The sequence below is a fragment of the Schistocerca piceifrons genome, chromosome 8 (assembly GCF_021461385.2).
Source record: "Schistocerca piceifrons isolate TAMUIC-IGC-003096 chromosome 8, iqSchPice1.1, whole genome shotgun sequence".
Classification (NCBI taxonomy): Eukaryota; Metazoa; Arthropoda; class Insecta; order Orthoptera; family Acrididae; genus Schistocerca; species Schistocerca piceifrons.
Window position 1 is genome coordinate 445786600 of NC_060145.1, and position 21785 is coordinate 445808384.

The following is a 21785-nucleotide window of genomic DNA, read 5'->3' on the forward strand; positions in this document are numbered from 1 at the left end:
AGAATAAATTTTGGTCCAAACGTATTCCTAAAAACTTAACACAATCTGAATCCTTCAGTTCCTGGTTTCTGCAGGTAATATGAATTTCATTTATCTTAGAGTTTTTAGGTTTAAACTGTAGTAAATGTGTTTTCCCAATATTCAATTTTAACCCATTTAGTTGGAACCAGTTTTCTAAACTGTCTAGTAGATTTGTGACAGTTGAGGGAATTTATTCTGAGTGACTGCTTTCGATGAGGGCAGACATATCTTCAGCAAATAAAACTGAGTGTGAATTTATGTTTAGTTCAAATGGTTCAAATGGCTCTGAGCACTATGGGACTTAACATCTGTGGTCATCAGTCCCCCAGAACTTAGAACTACTTAAACGTAACTAACCTAAGGACATCACACACATCCATGCCCGATGCAGGATTCGAACCTGCAACCGTAGTGGTCACGCGATTCCAGACTGAAGCGCCTAGAACTGCACGGCCACACCGGTCGGCTTATGTTTAGTGGCAAGTCATTTATGTAAAGCAAGAATGAAATTGGAACCAGAATTGAGCTTTGTAGAACACCTTGTGAAATAATCATCCATTCAGAGAAGAAATTTCGCTTGCTTGATGATATAACTACTCTTTATTTTCTCTTTGTGAGGCATGATCTCAACCATTCTAAAACATGACCTCCAATTCCATATTTTTCCATTTTATACAGCAGAAATTAATGGTTTACACAATCCAATGCTTTTGTAGGGTCACAGAACAATGCTGCAACTTTGCTAGTCTTGTCTAAGACAGAACAATTTTTTTTCACAAATTCATTTATGGCGTCTATTGTGTTTGTGTCTTTCTGAAAGCCGTATTGATTAACTGCTAGTATCTTTGATTTTTCTATAAACTGTCTGATTTGCATTGCTACCACTTTTCCAAATATTTTTGAGAAAATTGGGAGAATAGAGATTGGGCGGTAGTTCCTCATATCTTCTCTTGATCCTTTTTGAACAAAGGTTTTACTTCTGTATGTTTCAGGGCATCTGGAAAGTGGCCTTCTTCGAGTGACTTATTGATTATTGAACAAATGGTTTGAGCTATTATCCTGGTAGCTGATTTAACTACTTTAAGAAGTATACCATCCCACCCTGAGGAATTTTTGTTTTTGAGCTGTAATATAGTGTTCTCTACATCTTTGGCTGAAATTTTTTTTAAATTGCTTAAAGCATTGTTCTGCCTTCTGACCTAATTGTACTTTTTTGGCATAACCATTTACATCTGCAACTCATTTTGATACATTTATAAAAAAAATTGTTAAAATATTCTGAAGTCAGAGCAGGATTTGTTATAGTTTTATTTCCCACCTTAATTTCGAAGATAATTTTTCTGTTAGTTCCCATCTCCACTTCTGATTTTACAACAGACCAGACTGCCTATGATTTGTTTTCACGAGCCAAGATGTATTTCTTATTTACTGTTTCTTTTGCAGCTTTCATTACCTTTTAATTAAGCCTTTATACTGTTTGACATAGTTTATGAAAACAGGGTCTTTGTTTTATTTCAACTCCTTGTGCAGTTGTCTTTTCTTGCAATTGGATATTTTTATTCCAGTGGTGATCCAATTTAGCTTATTTGACACCTTTGTGTTGAATACTCTAAGTGGAAATGTTTTCTATTAAATACACATAAGAAACTTTCTAGAAATCTGTTAAATTGTACAGAGATTGGAGTATCATCTTCAACTTGCCACTCCACCTCTTCTAATTTAGAGCAGAACTGTTTTAAATTTTCAGCAGTAAAATGTCTTTTGCTATAAGTATTTTTAGTGCCTGGTTTATCTGCATTTCCTATGTCAATGAACAGAGCAGAATGGTCTGCGAGTCCTAATTCCACACATAACTTCTTTGCATCATCAAATTCATAATTTGTTAAAATGTTATCAATACAGCTTCCTGTATTTCCATTTTCTCTTGTGATTTCCATGAAGTTTACTTTGAAACCAAATTTTTGAATTAAGACCATAAACTTTAATGAGTCATTTGTTTGATTTAATAAATTTATATTGAAATCAGCTGCTATTAATACCTTTTTCTTTTTCTCATTGACGACTTCCTGTAAAAGATTTTTTAATTTTGGTAAAAATAATTTTGTTATCTCTACACCTGGGATTCTATATATAAAAACAACAATAATATTTTGTGTTTCTAATTCAATTGAGCAGCTTTCAAATAATCCTTCTTCATTTAGAAAATTGAAATAGTCTTTCACTTTGTACTCTACAGAGTTATTTACAAGTATGCACATGCCCCCATGAGTACTATTTGTTCTACAAAAACTTGAGGCTACATTAAAAATTTTTAACTTGTTTAAAATAATGATACTATCTTTTGTAAGCCAATGCTTGTTTAAACAAACAATTTTAATATTTTTACATCCTGAGAGTAAAATTTGTAGTTCATCAATTTTATTCATTCTTTCATTTTGGTGGGTTGTAACCATGCCAATTATGTTCAAGTCCATTAAAAAAGTGCTGGTTTTTTTTGCCTAAGGTTTCAAGAATAGCTTTCTTTATAGGGTTTTTACACTTCCTATTCTCTTTTTCCCTATTTACAGTTTTTGTTGGAAATATTTGGGAACCAGTACAATCATGAATAAAAGCGTTTCTTACCTTTGTATTTGCCTTAGGCTCACTTGCACTAAAAATCCTTTAAGTGCAATGGTTGTTTGATTTTTCTATTTGGGAGTCGAGTGATTGTTGCTGTCATACTGGCTGTTGGTGGTGGATTGGTTTCTGCTGCTGGGCTGGCTGTTGATGGTGGGATGGTTTCTCCTGTGCATCAGTACATAATATGTCTTCAAGTTGGTGAGAGTGATCTGCTTATGTTAACAAGATTGTAGTTTTTGGTTTAAACCAATCCATAATTCGGGTTTTTATGGCAGTTTTTAAGCTTGGTGTATGTGTCCTCATGACACAGATACTGGTAAATAGTTTTTCTGCTAAAAGTTCTTTTCATAATTTATTTAAATGGAGTCCATGAGCTGTGAAAAACCTTTGATCTAAGCCATGTATGTCAATAGCTTCTATATTCTGAAAGTAAGAACATATTTCAGAGGTTTGTTTGTTAGCAGCACAAATTTCACAGTTTATGCACAATCAGATAGGCAAGTCATAACGAGGTGGTACGTTTACAATGCAAATAGTGGTGTGTATTAATTTGTTTAAACACTTCTTCAGTTCTTTTTTTAACTTGTACATTTCATTCCGATGAACATCGTTTGAGCCACCTAAAATTACGACAAAATCATCTTTATTTATGTTGGATATCTGAGCAGAATTTGTTTGTTCTGCTATCCCACGAAACAGTGCTCCTGGTTTGACAAAGCCTGATACCTTTAAATTACATTTTTCTGTCAACAGTGTAGAAATTCCACGTCCGTGGCTACTATCACCTTACACACGAAGATAGTTTTTACTTTTTTTGCACACGATGTTATGGAAACATTTATTTGCCCATAATCCATGTTCTGTTTCTGCACATTTCCTACAGGTGTTAGATGTTATTACACATTGTCCACTGTTGTTCACACTGGTAGGCATACTACTATGTCTATTTGATTTGTTTCGGTCATTATTTTCGCTCGGAAGTGTGAGTGGTTTTTTTATGCACTTTTGACTATTATTTCCTACTGACTCACTCTCAGGAGCAAAGGTTTGCATTTTCATTGCTGCACCCTTAGATTGCTTTCCTTTTTGAAGTGTATTCTGTGTTGTGGTATGCACACTGTGTTTTGAATCGTGTTTTATGTTGGATGCCTCAAATCTGTAGTTTTTACATTTCTTTCTTGGCTGATTCTTGCTTCTTAGTTCGTTTGTTAGTACACATATAAACACATATAGACACACACCATGATCACAAACCACATGAAACGATGACATAAAAACACCACAGAATTCCCCAGTTCCGCTACACTTACAATATCGACAGGAATCGGTCACTTCCCTTCAACCGCAATACCACAAAATAAAAACCATCTACTCCAAAAATTATAATCACAACACAACTAACGATAGCACAAAACCAACACCTAAAACAACAAAAATTGGAATTAGACACTTCCCTTGACCTATATAGGTCAACACCAGCTCACGATACCAAAACATACATAGCTACGATCACACATTAGAATCAGACACTTCCCTTGACCTATATAGGTCAACAACAGCTCATGATACCAAAACACGCATAGTTATGATGACAAATTGCAAATAGGTCACTTTCCATGACCTATGCAGCTCAAATACAATTTACAATACCAAAAAAATTGAAATCGAGTACTTTTCACTAAGATACATAAATCAACCATAAGTGCCAATACCAAAACATCAGCCACCAACACATGCAGTAAATAACACTGACCCAACAATACATAAAAATCCCACCAAACATCGTAACAATAGACCCAAAAAAACAACTACTTACCACAAAAAAGTTCTGGCACTACACACTAATCCCTAACTTGCATATTCTGCTTGCATACGCCGCATTTCACTATCTCCGCCACGAGCCCAAAAAGTTGCACAATCTTAATGACGGACAACATGTCATCTCCCATTTCAGCCCGAAGACACGCACTATTAAACTTAGAAGCCATATCCATACCTAACAAAAGAAGACACAAATTGAATTAAACTACTTACCGCATGACAATCAGCAAACCAATAAGATCAAAGGACACCGGAATAACACAAACACAATGGAAACTTAATTCTTAACTCACTGAAACTAATTTCCATTCTTCTATAACAGTCACGAGCGATAAATGCATACTTCAAGCACCGACACCCAAATGAACCCAATACAGCACCAGAGGACACCACCAACCATAACAAGATGACATCTACAACCACAACACACTCATAAACCAAACGCAGTGCTGTCATGGCGTCACACATGCAACACCCTTACATCATGGGTCAAAGCAGATGAGTGGGATCAGATGCCTCCATTGACCCTTGTAATGTAGTCTGCAAATATTGCATTAACTGTTGAGCTCATCCTCTTCCACACAAAATTTAAATCATATGGAGCTGTGGAGGGGGAACCTAAAAGTTTGGTATGTACAGAGGTCTGCAGTGCTTATTACTTATTGTGCTTGCCTTCTTTTTAAAGCAGAATCTTCCTATCTGTCTCAAAAAAAAAAAAAAAAAAAATGTTCAAATGTGTGTGAAATCTTATGGGACTTAACTGCTAAGGTCATCAGTCCCTAAGCTTACACACTACTTAATCTAAATTATCCTAAGGACAAACACACACACCCATGCCCAAGGGCGGACTCAAACCACTGCCGGGACCAGCCGCACAATCCATGACTGCAGCGCCTTAGACCGCTCGGCTATCTGTCTCATAGAGCAACAAAGAAATATGTTGAACTCTTACATAACATGATATCTTAAGAAATTTCCATGCATATTCTACATTTTAGTACCATCAACTCGGGTTACTTATACCATTTGCAGATAACTATGACCGACTAGTCAGAAGAAGTCTTCAATTTTTTCCCATTTGAAAGTTACCATCTTAATAAGGTGTAAACAAGTCATCATGCATCCTCGACATGGAAAGAATGATTCTGAAGGAAGTGAGTAAGCAAAATATCTTCTTTGCAGCATGATACTCAATGCTGATTGTAAATATTGTAACTGCTGTTACATCCCAAAAGTTTATGCCTGGGGGGTCACATCTGTTAAATTAAAAATTAGGTGAATGTTATTTTACACTCTGTCAGTATTACATAATATGGGTGAGAAAAGTCATATGTGCAAAATACATTTTAGGTAGGATATTTAACACTTCCATACATTGATAGAAAAAAAAAAGCAGTGCCAGAGTGTCAGCTGTTTGTGTACTACAGTTCACATCCATATTGTACCATATCCGTAGCATATAATGTATTCTGTTTCCAAGTACTTAAAAATAGTGTAGCTTCAAAATGAATTTCACTGCTGAACTATTGTACACTTGGGTATTTACTTCATCTCTTTCTGAAGTATTTGAATATTTCCTGTCCCTGCCTTAAAAATTTAATGATACATTGGTTCCACATACTTCTGTTTATCATTTCTAGAAATAAGCGTTGGTTTTATTTTGCCTAAGCACTGTATTATCACTTTTTATGAGGAAATGAGGATAGTCAATGTAGCTTTGACTGAGGATAACACTGACCCTCTGTTTTTAAGTTGTTCCACAGCAACAGATGTATTGTTTTAATACATTCTTTTAATTGATGGTACCAGTCTTTGCCATGGCTAGGAACACGCATTTGAAATTTTCTCCCTGCCACTATTTCCTTTATTTCTTACCATATATAAAGACAGGCCAAAGTAACCCTGATTTATGGTATTTTAAAATACACTAATTTTTTGCACGATATGTGTGCTGAATCTTCTTGTATATTTCAGTTTATTTTGCTGCTTACAACTAATGAAAGGTTACTGCTGCAATTACTTAACACCTGTTGTTTTTAAATGTAATTTGTGAAACTGTCTTCAACATTTTGTATCAGGCCCATATCTTTGTGCTTACACAGTACAAGATACGGTTCAAATGGCTCTGAACACTATGGGATTTAACATCTGAGGTCATCAGTCCTCTAGAACTTAGAACTACTTAAACCTAACTAACCTAAGGACATCACACACATCCATGCCCGAGGCAGGATTCGAACCTGCAACCATAGTGGTTGCGTGGTTCCAGACTGAAGCGCCTTGAACCGCTCGGCCACCCCAGCTGGCGGTACAAGATATTCAGGCTTAAAATAAATTAAAAAATACTAATTCTAAAATAGAAATATTTTAAATTCTTTTCTTAAATTTTTGACGCAGATGGGGCAGTTAGTCCAGGATAATGACTGTCAGCTACACAAGTATCAGATACATCACAACACTCTTGGCATGCTGTACTTGCAGTTTATCAGAATTCTTAAGCACAAATGTAAACACTAAAGGTCAAAATTCACAGCAGAAAATTGCACTTCTTTTCTCAAGAGATTTTCCATTACATCATTCTAAAAACTTAAAGCACATTCATTAGCTTTTATAACAAGTTACACAGAATTTGATTCATTTCCAATGCCAGAAAGAAATGCTTATTTATTTGTTGCAGGAGACCAGTCAGGCTGAAGGAGACGGAAATGACAGAGAGTGCCACTGTCTGCAACTGCTAAACAGTTGGGTCCATGGGCCACTGTCAAGACTGACTTAGTCAACTTACAAATGGTGGTGCTCCAGAAACAGCATGAAGTGTCCCAGAGGAGGGAACAAGAGCTATTTATGTCAAAAAAAGAATGCCTAGAGCTCAATATTAAGATTCGAAAAGAGAAATGAAAAAAAATAATTTATGGATAAAAACACTTATTCATATAAACGATTTTTATTTTCATTTAAATTCCATTTTTAACTACAAAAGAGAATTGAAGTACTTAACAAATATGTCCCTTGTGGTATGCTGTCCATTTTCTTATTCATCCTGGAGTCTTTCATCTGCAATAAATATATCAATGGCTGCCAGAAAAACTGGATCGAGTGGCGGCAACACCTCATTCATTTCTCTCACCATGTTGCGTAGTACAGCACATGCAATGATGACTGCCTCCACCCTTTCAGTATGTCTACATCTACATTTATACTCCGCAAGCCACCCAATGGTGTGTGGCGGAGGGCACTTTACGTGCCACTGTCATTACCTCCCTTTCCTGTTCCAGTCGTGTATGGTTCACGGGAAGAATGACTGCTGGAAAGCCTCCGTGCACACTCGAATCTCTCTTATTTTACATTCGTGATCTCCTTGTGAGGTATAAGTAGGGGGAAGCAATATATTCGATACCTCATCCAGAAACCCACCCTCTCGAAACCTGGACAGCAAGCTACACCGCGATGCAGAGCGCCTTTCTTGCATAGTCTGCCACTTGAGTTTGCTAAACATCTCTGTAATGCTATCACGGTTACCAAATAACCCTGTGACAAAACGCGCCACTCTTCTTTGGATCTTCTCTATCTCCTCCATCAACCCGACCTGGTACGGATCCCACACTGATAAGCAATACTCAAGTATAGGTTGAACGAGTGTTTTGTAAGTCACCTCCTTTGTTGATGGACAACATTTTCTAAGGACTCTCCCAATGAATGTCAACCTGGTACCCGCCTTACCAACAATTAATTTTATATGATCATTCCACTTCAAATTGTTCCGCACGCATACTCCCAGATATTTTACAGAAGTAACTGCTACCAGTGTTTGTTCCGCTATCATATAATCATACAATAAAGGATCCTTCTTTCTATGTATTCGCAATACATTACATTTGTCTATGTTAAGGGTCAGTTGCCACTCCCTGCACCAAGTACCTATCCGCTACAGACCTTCCTGCATTTCGCTGCAGTTTTCTAATGCTGCAACTTCTCTGTATACTGCAGCATCATCCACGAAAAGCCGCATGCAGTGTTATTCTGCTAGCTAGCACTGGAAACTGTCTCTTCCCCACACCATACAATCACTCTACAACATTTCTTGTTCTTTTGTATGTGATTCATTACAAAGATTCTAAGCTTGTATCCTTGGACTGGTTAATAGAGGAAGAAGATAATTTGACATTGCATAATCAGAACCACTCAACACAGGATTGCCCATTTCACCACGTTTAATATGAGCTTTCAGCCTAGAATTATTAAAAATGATCTGATCATGTGCTGAACCTGGCCACCTGCACACAATGTCCAAAATTTTTAAATGGTAGCTTGCCACTGTTTGCACATTCAATGAAAAGTATCCTCTTCTTCCCCTATATTCTTCTGCACTGTCGCCACTTGGGGACTTAATTCTAACATGGGTGCACTCTATGGCACCACAAATTCTGGAAAAATGATGCTGTTTTGAAGAAGTTCTCCTGCGCTCTTGCAATTTTCTCTTGCATGTTTTGAAGTTTTAGAAGTATTGGTGCTAGGTGAGTGATGGTCTCTGAGGCATATCTGAGATTCTGCTGGCTGTTCCTTTGTCTATTTCAATGAAGTCTCCAACAGGTATTAGGAAACTTCCTGAGGCAAAATATTTCAGTGCAAGCATTAATTAGCTCATTGGTGGGAGAGAATCATTTCTAAAAGAAAGAAATGAAATAAATGAATTTGTGTAACAACTGAGTTTGAGTCTTAGTATGTAATTCATTGTAAGTATGGTGTTTACACCCTCCTCTAAAGCTGAACAACACATTATTTATGTTTTAAACCCACTAAGACTCATGTTATTCATTCACAAACTTTTAGTATGCCATGAAGGGCATGGAAGGTTGTGGCACAAGTTATTAATGTACAGAAACAGACTCTATAGGCTACTTCTGGTAAAGCATATGAACAACAAATTCGAACTACTGATAATCTGACAATCAATTTCTTTTTCAAAAAGTCAGTGCTCTTCTACAACCACTCAGCCACTGTTCTGAAACAAAGAATTAATGTAACAGTAGACAGATTACTATTGACTGTATAGACCTCCTAGCATCTTCAAGTCCATATACACAGAAACTGAAGGAGTGGTTGAGGTATTTTCTTAATTTGGTATTGGATAACTGTGTATTTCAGATGTCCTTTACAGTGTCAATATGTTGCATACTTTAGCACTAGAATATTAAACACTGTTCTGAACCCTGCATAGGAAACAATAGTCTGTATAAAATTATTTTTCTAATTTCAGTGTTGTGGCTGTGAACTGCGTAATTAATCTTACATTTGCTATTGTTAAGAATCATAAACACCAAGATTTTGGAGGGGGAGGTGGTCTGATACCATACTAAGCCATCAATTTCAGAGAAATGGTACTTCACACAAGTCCACTGTAAGTTATTTCAATTCAAGTTACCTTTAACGTGCTCCAATTTGACAAAGGACACTGAAAATAACTTGATATTCAAGAGAAAGTTAAAAACATAGCATTACAAGCACTCTTCACATGTGATATAACTATGTAGATTCAATAACTAGTTTCCTGTTCTGCTCTTATAAAATAAATATATAGCTATTACTAATAACTGAGAAATACAACAGCTATGTGCCTTCTGTGTAAAAAACTGATATTTCTGTTAATTTTACTGTGTTAAACTTACCTTGAGTAAGAGCAAATAATTTAAATGTTTATGGGAATACTGCTCGGTGTTGGACAGTTCTGTTGCTCTGAAGCATTCAATAATAGATAGAAAGCTGTTGTCCCAACAGGAGATAGGAGTGAACAATATTTTCTGCTATAGATGTGGCTGAGTGAACTTTTTTTTTTTAAGTTTCCTTTTAATCTTGCTGTGTTAATGAACTTTGCTCTGGAGCATTAATGGGCCTATGATCCTAATACTTTCACCAAAAGACAGAAAATTGTGGAACAATATTTTCTGCTACTGACATAATGTGGCTTAGTGAAATTGAGGCACTGGTGTTTGATCAAATTGTTTTGCAACATAATGTTCTCATCAAAATGCAAACTCTGTTAATACAACTGCACCCACAACTAGTATTGTTTTTCAATTTGGTTAATTCTATTATATCACTGCCTGCTAAATAAAACAAAACAGCTCTTTCCACTGCTGTAGCAATTGTAACACATGCCAGATAAACAAGACTATTTTGGTACAAATTATCATTTTAATCTGCATAGCTTACATGAATAACATGATGGAATGTGTCAAGTATTGAAAAAATGCACTTTACAACAGATAAACAATATTATTTTAGAAAACAGAGAAATAGTCACACCTGTTTGTCATCTGCTTGTTTCCTATGCACAAGACTGAAAAGACCAATTACAGCTTCCTTTGACAGGTGAAATCTGCATATTAATTCAGAATCACCAATTTCTTCTAAATAATCAGGGCGCATCTTAGTTTATTCATCTTACCCATCCTCATGAACAACTTCGCCAAGATCTCGTCATTGCTCTCAGAATCTATCAACATCTCTGCCATCTTGAAAAGTTATTCCATGGTTAAACTCGCTAACTGGTGAGAAATCTCTGGTTATGTTATCCTGAGTATATTCTCCAGTTAGGCATTATTCAGGATTCATACGATGCCTGCTAAATGGCGATTTCTGGCTGGTCAGCGAGCTTAACTGGGGAATAAGTTTTCAAGATGGTGTGGAATTTCTGGCGCGGAGTGCTCTGTCTTTTACTCTGACCTCTTTGAACTGCTTTGTTCTACCAGCATAACGTGATAACCACAGTGGTGACCCCGACATCATTGTCTTATGATTGCAAGTTATTTTGTGCTTCTCTTCATCACTAATGGATTTTGTATGCCAGCCCACATTGTCTTCAGAACAATGGATCTACCAGTGTCTTTTGGTGGTAGTGCCACGCATCCTATTAACTGTGCTTATGACCATGAGTGGTCATGCGTATCTAATGCGCATTTGGTTAGAAGTAAACAACTATCTACACCCAGCCATGCCAGCAGCCAGTTAACCTTAACCAGACCAACATGGCCACTGTCAAGTGTGACAGCTCAACAACAGCCACAACATGGACGGTGAACGCCAACTAATGACATCATGGACAACAACCCAGTGAAGAACATCTTTTTTACCCCTCAGCTACACAGTCTCCTTCGGTTTGGTTTGATGCACCAACAAAGTTCCAGAACTGTGATTTCAACATTTCTATGCATGGGGTTGCACATTCTTATACGCCTAGTGTCGCAGCATGCCCACCCTGCTTGCCATCTTGGCGATGCTGGTCGCCTCGACCATGCCGGTTTCCGCGACCGTCGCTCCATTGTTATAATGCGACCACCTCCCACCTGCTTTCTTAACAGCGCCGGCCGTTCCACCCACGCCAGTTACCGGGTCAGCCCCCCGTAGCTGCACCATGACCGCCTTCCATCCAATTTTGCAACGGCACCAGCTGTTACACCTGTGCCATGTTCATTGTTCATTGTTGGGCCTGCAGTTGGGACACACCATACTCACTTTAGCACCTGCACACTCCACACTGTATGCCACATACGGTCGCTCCCCCCCCCCCCCCCCCCTCCCCACACACTCACACACACCATGGGTGACGCACTGTCAACCGCTACTGCACTCCCGGTGTTGGAAGCTTCCTGCTCTGCTCACACGGATCTCTGTCTGCCAGTGCTGCATCAACATGTGTTACCGGGCAGGTTTCCCAAGCTGTCTGCTTTGCAAAAAGATAACCCAAAGACTTGGTTCACAGTAGTGTATCACCTACTGGATATCCACAGTATATCAAATGATGATGCCCATTTTGTCTTGCTGGTGAGTCATCTCCACACTCTTCGGATCTCATCAGCGATCTGCATCTCTCACTGCCTGCCTCGCACGAGTACTTGATGGCAAAGGCACTGCTCATGGAGTGCCTTTCTCATCCCCCTCCTCCCCCCGGCAGAGGCTATCCACCACAATATTCACGACGAGCACCTCGACAACTGCACACCTTTGCAGCTTTGGCGGTGCCTCCGTGCATTAATTGAATATCAAGCACTACATGATGCCGCGCTTTGGACGTTGTGGATGGTCAAAATGCTTTCAGATCTGCAACTTCACCTGCTGTCTCATGTCACTGACCCACTTGAGGTTCACTACCGAATGGCTGATCGAGCTTATGCTATCATTCGTCACTGACACTACCTGTCACTGACGACACCTCCATCACCATCAGTTGGCACACCTGCATCTTTCGTGCCGTGCCCTGCTGGCAGAGGTCAGCGTTCTTGCCTCGGCACCTCAGCTGCCAGTCAGGAGCTGCCACCTAGCAGCCTACAGGGGGTACTGCCTGCGGGCTCCCGACAGAAGCTGGCCTCACCCGAGCAGCAGGCCGAGCGGCTGCCAGCAACAAAGCAGCCAGCTGCAGCCCCCTCCCACACCACACTGCCTCGCTTCCCAGCCTACCCACTGTGCTGGTACCATGCTACTTACGGGGATGCCGCACGCAACTGTCACGTGCCTTGTGTTTACCCAAACAATTTCAGCGGGTATGTTTTGGCTCCATGTCCCCATGTTTCTTCACGGCGCCTTCCGTCTGACGCAGCACCACTCGCTTCAGCAGTGCGACGCCTTTACACCACTGACTTGTCATTGGGAACTTGCTTTTTCATTGACACTGGCGCTGATGTCAGCGTTATTCTGGCCAAGCATGCAGGCAACATTCCTGCTAATCTCACCTTGATCACTGCAAATCATTCTCCTGTTGCGATCCTTGGCTCCATCAAGATGTTGCTTCACCTATCACCAGTCCACAACTTCCCTTGGACTTTCCACATCGCCAACGTGTATGAACCTGTGATCAGGTTGGTCTTTCTACACCATTATGAACTTTCACTGGACCTGTAGGCCGCCACACCCTTGTGCTCAAACGAGTTCAGCATGACTTCGATCTCCACCTCCTTAGCTATGCTTTCCAATTGTCCATCTCTGCTCAAGTGTATTTCTACGTGGCTCTGTGATTTGTCAGACGTTCACACAGATATAGACGATCTCTGCACCCAGAATGATGTGTTACATGCCCATATTGCCTCTACTTCTGCTGAATTGTCACAGGCATGGCGTATGATACGTATAGTATCTGTAGAACCACAATGAGGTGACCCATCACAGGCCTCTACTGAATGTTCTCCTGAATCTGCTAACATGTTGAGCATTCCACCGTCTGCTGCTATTTTCGCATCACTGCGAACGAATCCCCAGGATGCACCTGCTTGTGCTACTCCAGGTTCCTCGCACCACGTGGCTCCTGCACCATGCCTTCCTTCGTCGATTACAGCCGATGCCCCCCCTACACTGCTCCGATCTGGAAAGGTCAGTGAACCAACATTGCATCTGGACCATCTCTTGACCTCTCTTGCTGGCCTCCCTTTGCAAGTATCGGCCATCAGTAATGACACTTGTTATAGGATTCACACCACAGACGGCCCACCTGTATGTTATAAGGCTAGTTGCCTTAACACTTCTAAACTTCTGTGCGCAAAAGAAATCATTCATGATTTGTTGAATTGGGCATGCTCCTCCCCTCCAACAGCAACTGGTCTTCACCTATCCACATTGGTCCTAAAAATTAACCTCACCTTACGCATGTGTGGGGACTACAGGTCTCATCATGCTTGCGCAACTATTGATAACTATCCCATTCCTCATATACAGGATCTCATGCAATTACTACATGGTTCTAAGGCTTTCTCTGTCATACCATCAATTTCCTATGCATCCTCTGGATATTCCGAAGACGGCCATCATCACACCCTTTGGTCTATTTGAATATCGTTACGTGCCTTACAGATTGAAAAATGCTGTGCAGACATGGCAGCAGTTTGTTCATTTTATTTTGCTACCTCTGCCATTTGCTTATGCTTACTTAGACGATATACTGATCTTTTTCTCTCTGCTGAGGAACATCAAGTTCAGCTCGATGCAGTCTGTTCAGCCCTAGCTGCCAACGGCGTGGTGATCAACCATGATAAATTTCAACTCTGTTCCGTACCTGTTGTGTTCCTAGGCCATACTGTCGGGCCTCTGAATGACGAGTTCTTGTGTTGAAACCATACTCGATCTCCCTCTTCCTGAAGATTACGCTCAGCTCTGTCATTTTCTGGGTATGGCAAACTTCTACCCCCACCATATTCCTCAGCCTACATCTGTCCAATTGGCCCTCACTGGCGCCCTCTCTGGCAAAAACACCAAGGGGAAATGGAAGTTGGACTGAACCAAACCCATGCTTGAACATTTGGTAACCTTAAAACGCTCTCGCCAAAGCCATTACACTCGCACACCCTGACCCTGATGCCCATGTTTTGATCATGACTGATGCCAGTGACTCAACTGTTGGCACTGTTTTACAACAGCACAGTGCCGACTCAACCCAATTGCTCCACTTCTTTTCCAAGAAACTGACTACAAGCCACTGTAAGTGGTCAGCTTTCGATCATGTGCTTCTCGCTGTGTACGGGGCGATTAAACACTTCCTTCGTGACCTCGAGGGGTGATCTTTCATGATCTACTCAGATCACAAGCCTCTCGTGTACACTATTCATAATCCAGGTAAGGACCTTCCACTGAGGCCTTCCCGTCATATGGGGGTCAGCACTATTCCAACTAATTCTATATCCACAGCGCAGAGAATGTCATTGCAGACTACCTATCCCGCATCTGCTTGCTAACCGCACCATTGAACTTGGAAAATATCGCCTGATTTCAGGCTGAAAACGATGATATACAGCGATTAATTTCAGACAGTGAGTCATCGCTCTCTGTCCAACCCCACATTCTACAGAGAGCGATGACGACCCTGATCCTTTGCGACATCTCTATGGGCACTCCCCGCCCCCTCGTCCCTACTGCTTTTCGACACTGTGTCTTTACTGCTTTGACCGGCTTGGCCCAACCGGGAAAGTGGGCCATGATGAGGCTGGTTACTGATTGCTTTGTCTGGCCCGGCGTGAAGTAAGATTGCCCACTTGGACCCGTGCATGTGTACCTCGTCAGCGTAGCAAGGTCGGGAGGCGTGCTCAACTCCATTAGCCAAGTTTGACATTCCAACAGAACACCTTCAGCACATCCAAATCGACATCGTTGGCCCCCTCCCCCTTTCCGAGTGGTACAGATACATCTTATCAACCGTCGACCACGTAACCCACTGATTCGAGGGGGTCCCTCTTGTCGACATCACAGCCGTGACCATTGCTCGTTCTTTCGTATCCATGTGGGTCACGCGATTCGGTTGTCCTCTTTCGCTTACAACAGACCGGGGATGACAGTTCGAGTCCATCGTCTTTGCACAGCATTGCAAACTCTGCGGTGTTGCTACATTTCACACCATGGCCTACCACCTGTAGGCCTGGTCGAACATGGCCACCGCACCCTCAAGGCCGCGCTTATGTGCCACGGCAGTTTATGGTCCGAGGCCCTCCCTCGCGTCCTGCTGGTCATCCGACTGGCACATAACGAAGACCTGAACACGTTACTCGCTGAGATCCTATATGGCGAGCCCCTCCTCTGTCCATCAGAATTCGTCGAGGACTACCATCGGCCGATACTATGAACCTTCCAGCTCTGTTTGAACAGGTTTGCATGCATGTCACACGCCTCCGCACCTCCCTGCCTCACCCTCATTCCACCGTGCCTGTGTTAGTCCACAAGGATCTCGCATCTTGTGAATTTGTAATGCTGCGTGACAACTCCGTGTCAGCGGCCTTGCAACCATCTTATTTGGGGCCTCACTGAGTGTTACGTTAAGGTGTGAATACACATGGAGGACCACAGACCGTGTCTGTTAGTCACCTGAAACTGGTGTGGTCACTCTCTGAGCTGCCTTCTGATGCTTCTGATCTGTCGCTGCCGCCCCACATCTCGACGCCACCAACCTGCCCTCGACTGACGCCTCTCCACATACGCAGCAGTTGGCCTACTTCCTGCACTGGCCGCCGCCTACAACTGTCGCGCTGGCACAAGGATTACATTTTTCGAGTGATGAAGCTTCCCTCCACCGTGCTCTGCACTACTGTGATGGGGAGGGGAGGGGGGGGGGGGAGCTCTGTGTCATCTCTTGCGCAGAGCGACCTCTCTTTGACCTCTTTGAACTCCTTTGTTCTACTACTCTTGTAAACAAAGTTGACATTCAGCACATTGGTTGATGGAGCGACTGTAAATGGGAAATGCCTTTACAGTCTCCCATCAGCCACCGCATCGAGTGTCAACTTTGAGTAGTATGTCTTTCTCGGCACGCAACTTGGGTACTGCCATGCCTTGTTCTTCTTGCTTTGTGTCTAATAAATGCATTTATGATATTTAAAGTGTGTTGTTACCGACCAGCATAACGTGATAACCACAATGGCATGTGTAAAGGTGACAGATGCAGATAGTGGTGACGATATTTTGACTGAAGTTTTCATGAGAGAGATGAAGGAGAAGAAAATAAGATGACGTCGATTCCGAATTTGTATCCAGGTTTCACTTATCAAAGGAAGCCGTGCTTTGTGTTTTCAATCTTGTACATGAGAAACTGGAGCATATAATGGACAGGTGACACTATTTCTCTGTTTTCTTCAATTATACTGTTTATTTATAGTAATATGCTTTTGATTTCAGTACTTCGTTAATTCTGTCATGTTATTTATGTAAATCAGGCACATTAAAATGACAATTCATGCAAAAATATTTTTGTTTATCTGGCGTGTGTTACCATTGCTGTAGTAGTGGAAAGAACTGTTTCGTTTTATTTAGCAGACAGTGCCATAATAGACTTCAACAAATTAAAAAACCACACCTGTTTTGTGTACTATTTGTTTTAACAGTTTTTTATGTTTTAGACAAAACATAGATTTTCGTGTTGCAAAATGTTTTATCAAAGCAGTACGGTAGTGTCCCAATTTCACTAAGGCACATTACATCAATAGCAGGAAATATCATTCTGCTCAGTTTTTTTTTATTGGGAATGCCCCTTTTTGTAAACACCACAGCAGTGTCAGAACAACTTTCTGCCTTTTATTGAAAATATTGGGATGTTTCAATGTGACAACATTATCTTGAACCTAACATTATTCACAGAAGCCTGTGAGCTATGTGATCTATATGTGCTTACTCGTGCTAAGTTTAAGATAGTAAGATTAAGAGGAAAGTTAGATTTTTTTAATGCTTCCCAGGCATAGGAAACAGCTGCTGTGTTTTTCCTTTATTAGTGTTATCCACATATGCCCACCCACATTTATCATAAAATTGCAGCTATATATGTATGTTATAAGAGCACAACAGGAATCTAGTTATTGAATAAGTATAGTTGTAACACGTAGGAGGAGTCCATGGAATGCTATGTTTTTAACTTTCCTTAAATATGAAGTAATTTACAGTGTCCTCCTTTATGTTAAATTGTAGCTAGTTGAAGGTAACTTAAATTCAAAAATTTTATATTGTACTTGTGTGAAGTACCATTTTTCTGAACATCATGGCTTACTGCCCCCCATGAACCATGGACCTTGCCGTTGGTGGGGAGGCTTGCGTGCCTCAGTGATACAGATGGCCGTACCGTAGGTGCAACCACAATGGAGGGGTATCTGTTGAGAGGCCAGACAAACATGTGGTTCCTGAAGAGGGGCAGCAGCCTTTTCAGTAGTTGCAGGGGCAACAGTCTGGATGATTGACTGATCTGGCCTTGTAACATTAACCAAAACGGCCTTGCTGTGCTGGTACTGCGAACGGCTGAAAGCAAGGGGAAACTACAGCCATAACTTTTCCCGAGGACATGCAGCTCTACTGTATGATTAAATGATGATGGCGTCCTCTTGGGTAAAATATTCTGGAGGTAAAATAGTCCCCCATTCGGATCTCTGGGCGGGGACTACTCAGGAGGACGTCGTTATCAGGAGAAAGAAAACTGGCGTTTTATTGATCGGAGCGTGGAATGTCAGATCCCTTAATCGGGCAGGTAGGTTAGAAAATTTAAAAAGGGAAATGGATAGGTTAAAGTTAGATATAGTGGGAATTAGTGAAGTTTGGTGGCAGGAGGAACAAGACTTTTGGTCAGGTAATTACAGGGTTATAAATACAAAATCAAATAGGGGTAATGCAGGAGTAGGTTTAATAATGAATAAAAAAATAGGAGTGCGGGTTAGCTACTACAAACAGCATAGTGAACGCATTATTGTGGCCAAGATAGACACAAAGCCCATGCCTACTACAGTAGTACAAGTTTATATGCCAACTAGCTATGCAGATGATGAAGAAATAGATGAAATGTATGATGAGATAAAAGAAATTATTCAGGTAGTGAAGTGAGATGAAAATTTAATAGTCATGGGTACCTGGAATTCGTCAGTAGGAAAAGGGAGAGAAGGAAACATAGTAGGTGAATATGGATTGGGGGGAAGGAATGAAAGAGGAAGCCGCCTTGTAGAATTTTGCACAGAGCATAACTTAATCATAGCTAACACTTGGTTCAAGAATCATAAAAGAAGGTTGTATACCTGGAAGAATCCTGGAGATACTAAAAGGTATCAGATAGATTATATAATGGTAAGACAGAGACTTAGGAACCAGGTTTTAAATTGTAAGACATTTCCAGGGGCAGATGTGGAGTCTGACCACAATCTATTGGTTATGAACTGCAGATTGAAACTGAAGAAACTCCAAAAAGGTGGGAATTTAAGGAGATGGGACCTGGATAAACTGAAAGAACCAGAGGTTGTAGAGAGTTTCTGGGAGAGCATAAGGGAACAATTGACAGGAATGGGGGAAAGAAATATAGTAGAAGAAGAATGGGTAACTCTGAGGGATGAAGTAGTGAAGGCAGCAGACGATCAAGTAGGTAAAAAGACGAGGGCTAATAGAAATCCTCGGGTAACACAAGAAATATTGAATTTAATTGATGAAAGGAGAAAATATAAAAATGCAGTAAATGAAGCAGGCAAAAAGGAATACAAACGTCTCAAAAATGAGATCGACAGGAAGTGCAAAATGGCTAAGCAGGGATGGCTAGAGGACAAATGTAAGGATGTAGAGGCTTGTCTCACTAGGGGTAAGATAGATACTGCCTACAGGAAAATTAAAGAGACCTTTGGAGAGAAGAGAACCACTTGTATGAATATCAAGATCTCAGATGGCAACCCAGTTCTAAGCAAAGAAGGGAAGGCAGAAAGGTGGGAGGAGTATATAGAGGGTTTATACAAGGGCGATGTACTTGAGGACAATATTATGGAAATGGAAGAGGATGTAGATGAAGACAAAATGGGAGATAAGATACTGCGTGAAGAGTTTGACAGAGCACTGAAAGACCTGAGTCGAAACAAGGCCCCGGGAGTAGACAACATTCCATTAGAACTACTGATGGCCTCGGGAGAGCCAGTCCTGACAAAACTCTACCATCTGGTGAGCACGATGTATGAGACAGGCGAAATACCCTCAGACTTCAAGAAGAATATAATAATTCCAATCCCAAAGAAAGCAGGTGTTGACAGATGTGAAAATTACCGAACTATCAGTATAATAAGCCATGGCTGCAAAATACTAACGCGAATTCTCTACAGACGAATGGAAAAACTAGTAGAAGCCGACCTCGGGGAAGATCAGTTTGGATTCCGTAGAAATGTTGGAACACGTGAGGCAATACTGACCTTACGACTTATCTTAGAAGAAAGATTAAGAAAAGGCAAACCTACGTTTCTAGCATTTGTAGACTTAGAGAAAGCTTTTGACAATGTTGACTGGAATACTCTCTTTCAAATTCTGAAGGTGGCAGGGGTAAAATACAGGGAGCGAAAGGCTATTTACAATTTGTACAGAAACCAGATGGCAGTTATAAGAGTCGAGGGGCATGAAAGGGAAGCAGTGGTTGGGAAAGGAGTGAGACAGGGTTGTAGCCTCTCCCCGATGTTATTCAATCTGTATATTGAGCAAGCAGTAAAGGAAACAAAAGAAAAATTCGGAGTAGGTATTAAAATTCAAGGAGAAGAAGTAAAAACTTTGAGGTTCGCCGATGACATTGTAATTCTGTCAGAGACAGCAAAGGACTTGGAAGAGCAGTTGAACAGAATGGACAGTGTCTTGAAAGGAGGATATAAGATGAACATCAACAAAAGCAAAACGAGGATAATGGAATGTAGTCAAATTAAGTTGGGTGATGCTGAGGGAGTTAGATTAGGAAATGAGACACTTAAAGTAGTAAAGGAGTATTGCTATTTAGGGAGTAAAATAACTGATGATGGTTGAAGTAGAGAGGATATAAAATGTAGACTGGCAATGGCAAGGAAAGCGTTTCTCAAGAAGAGAAATTTGTTAACATCGAGTATAGATTTAAGTGTCAGGAAGTCGTTTCTGAAAGTATTTGTATGGAGTGTAGCCATGTATGGAAGTGAAACATGGACGATAACTAGTTTGGACAAGAAGAGAATAGAAACTTTCGAAATGTGGTGCTACAGAAAAATGCTGAAGATAAGGTGGGTAGATCACGTAACTAATGAGGAGGTATTGAATAGGATTGGGGAGAAGAGGAGTTTGTGGCACAGCTTGACTAGAAGAACGGATCGGTTGGTAGAACATGTTCTGAGGCATCAAGGGATCACAAATTTAGCATTGGAGGGCAGCGTGGAGGGTAAAAATCATAGAGGGAGACCAAGAGATGAATACACTAAGCAGATTCAGAAGGAAGTAGGTTGCAGTAGGTACTGGGAGATGATGAAGCTTGCACAGGATAGAGTAGCATGGAGAGCTGCATCAAACCAGTCTCAGGACTGAAGACCACAACAACAACAACAACAACAACAACAACAACAACATGGCTTACTGATTGTTTGATGTAACAAAAAGTTTGATGGTACACTAATATCCCAAGTTCTCTCAGCCACATACGTAGCAGAAAATAATATTCGCTTTTTATCTCCCATTGAGACAACAACTTTCCATCTTTTAATGATTGCTTCAGAGCAAAAAAATTGTCTGCCACCTAGCATTATTCCCATAAACATGTTAATTATTTGTGCTTACTCAAGCTTAGTTTAACACAATAAAATTTACAAGAAAGTCGGTTTTTTTAAAGTAAGCTATAGCAGATAGCTGTTGTACTTCTCAATTATTAGTTTTATCCACATAACTATGTCCATATTTATCATAAAATAATTGTTATCTTTGTGTTATAAGAACATAGGTACTTGTCATTCAGCTAACAGGAATGTTTAGTTGTCGAAACTATATAATCAGAACAATGGAAGCAGTGGCTGGCAAGTAATGTTTTTAAATTTATATTGAATTGTCTCATGTCATTCTTTTCTTTCTTTCAGAAC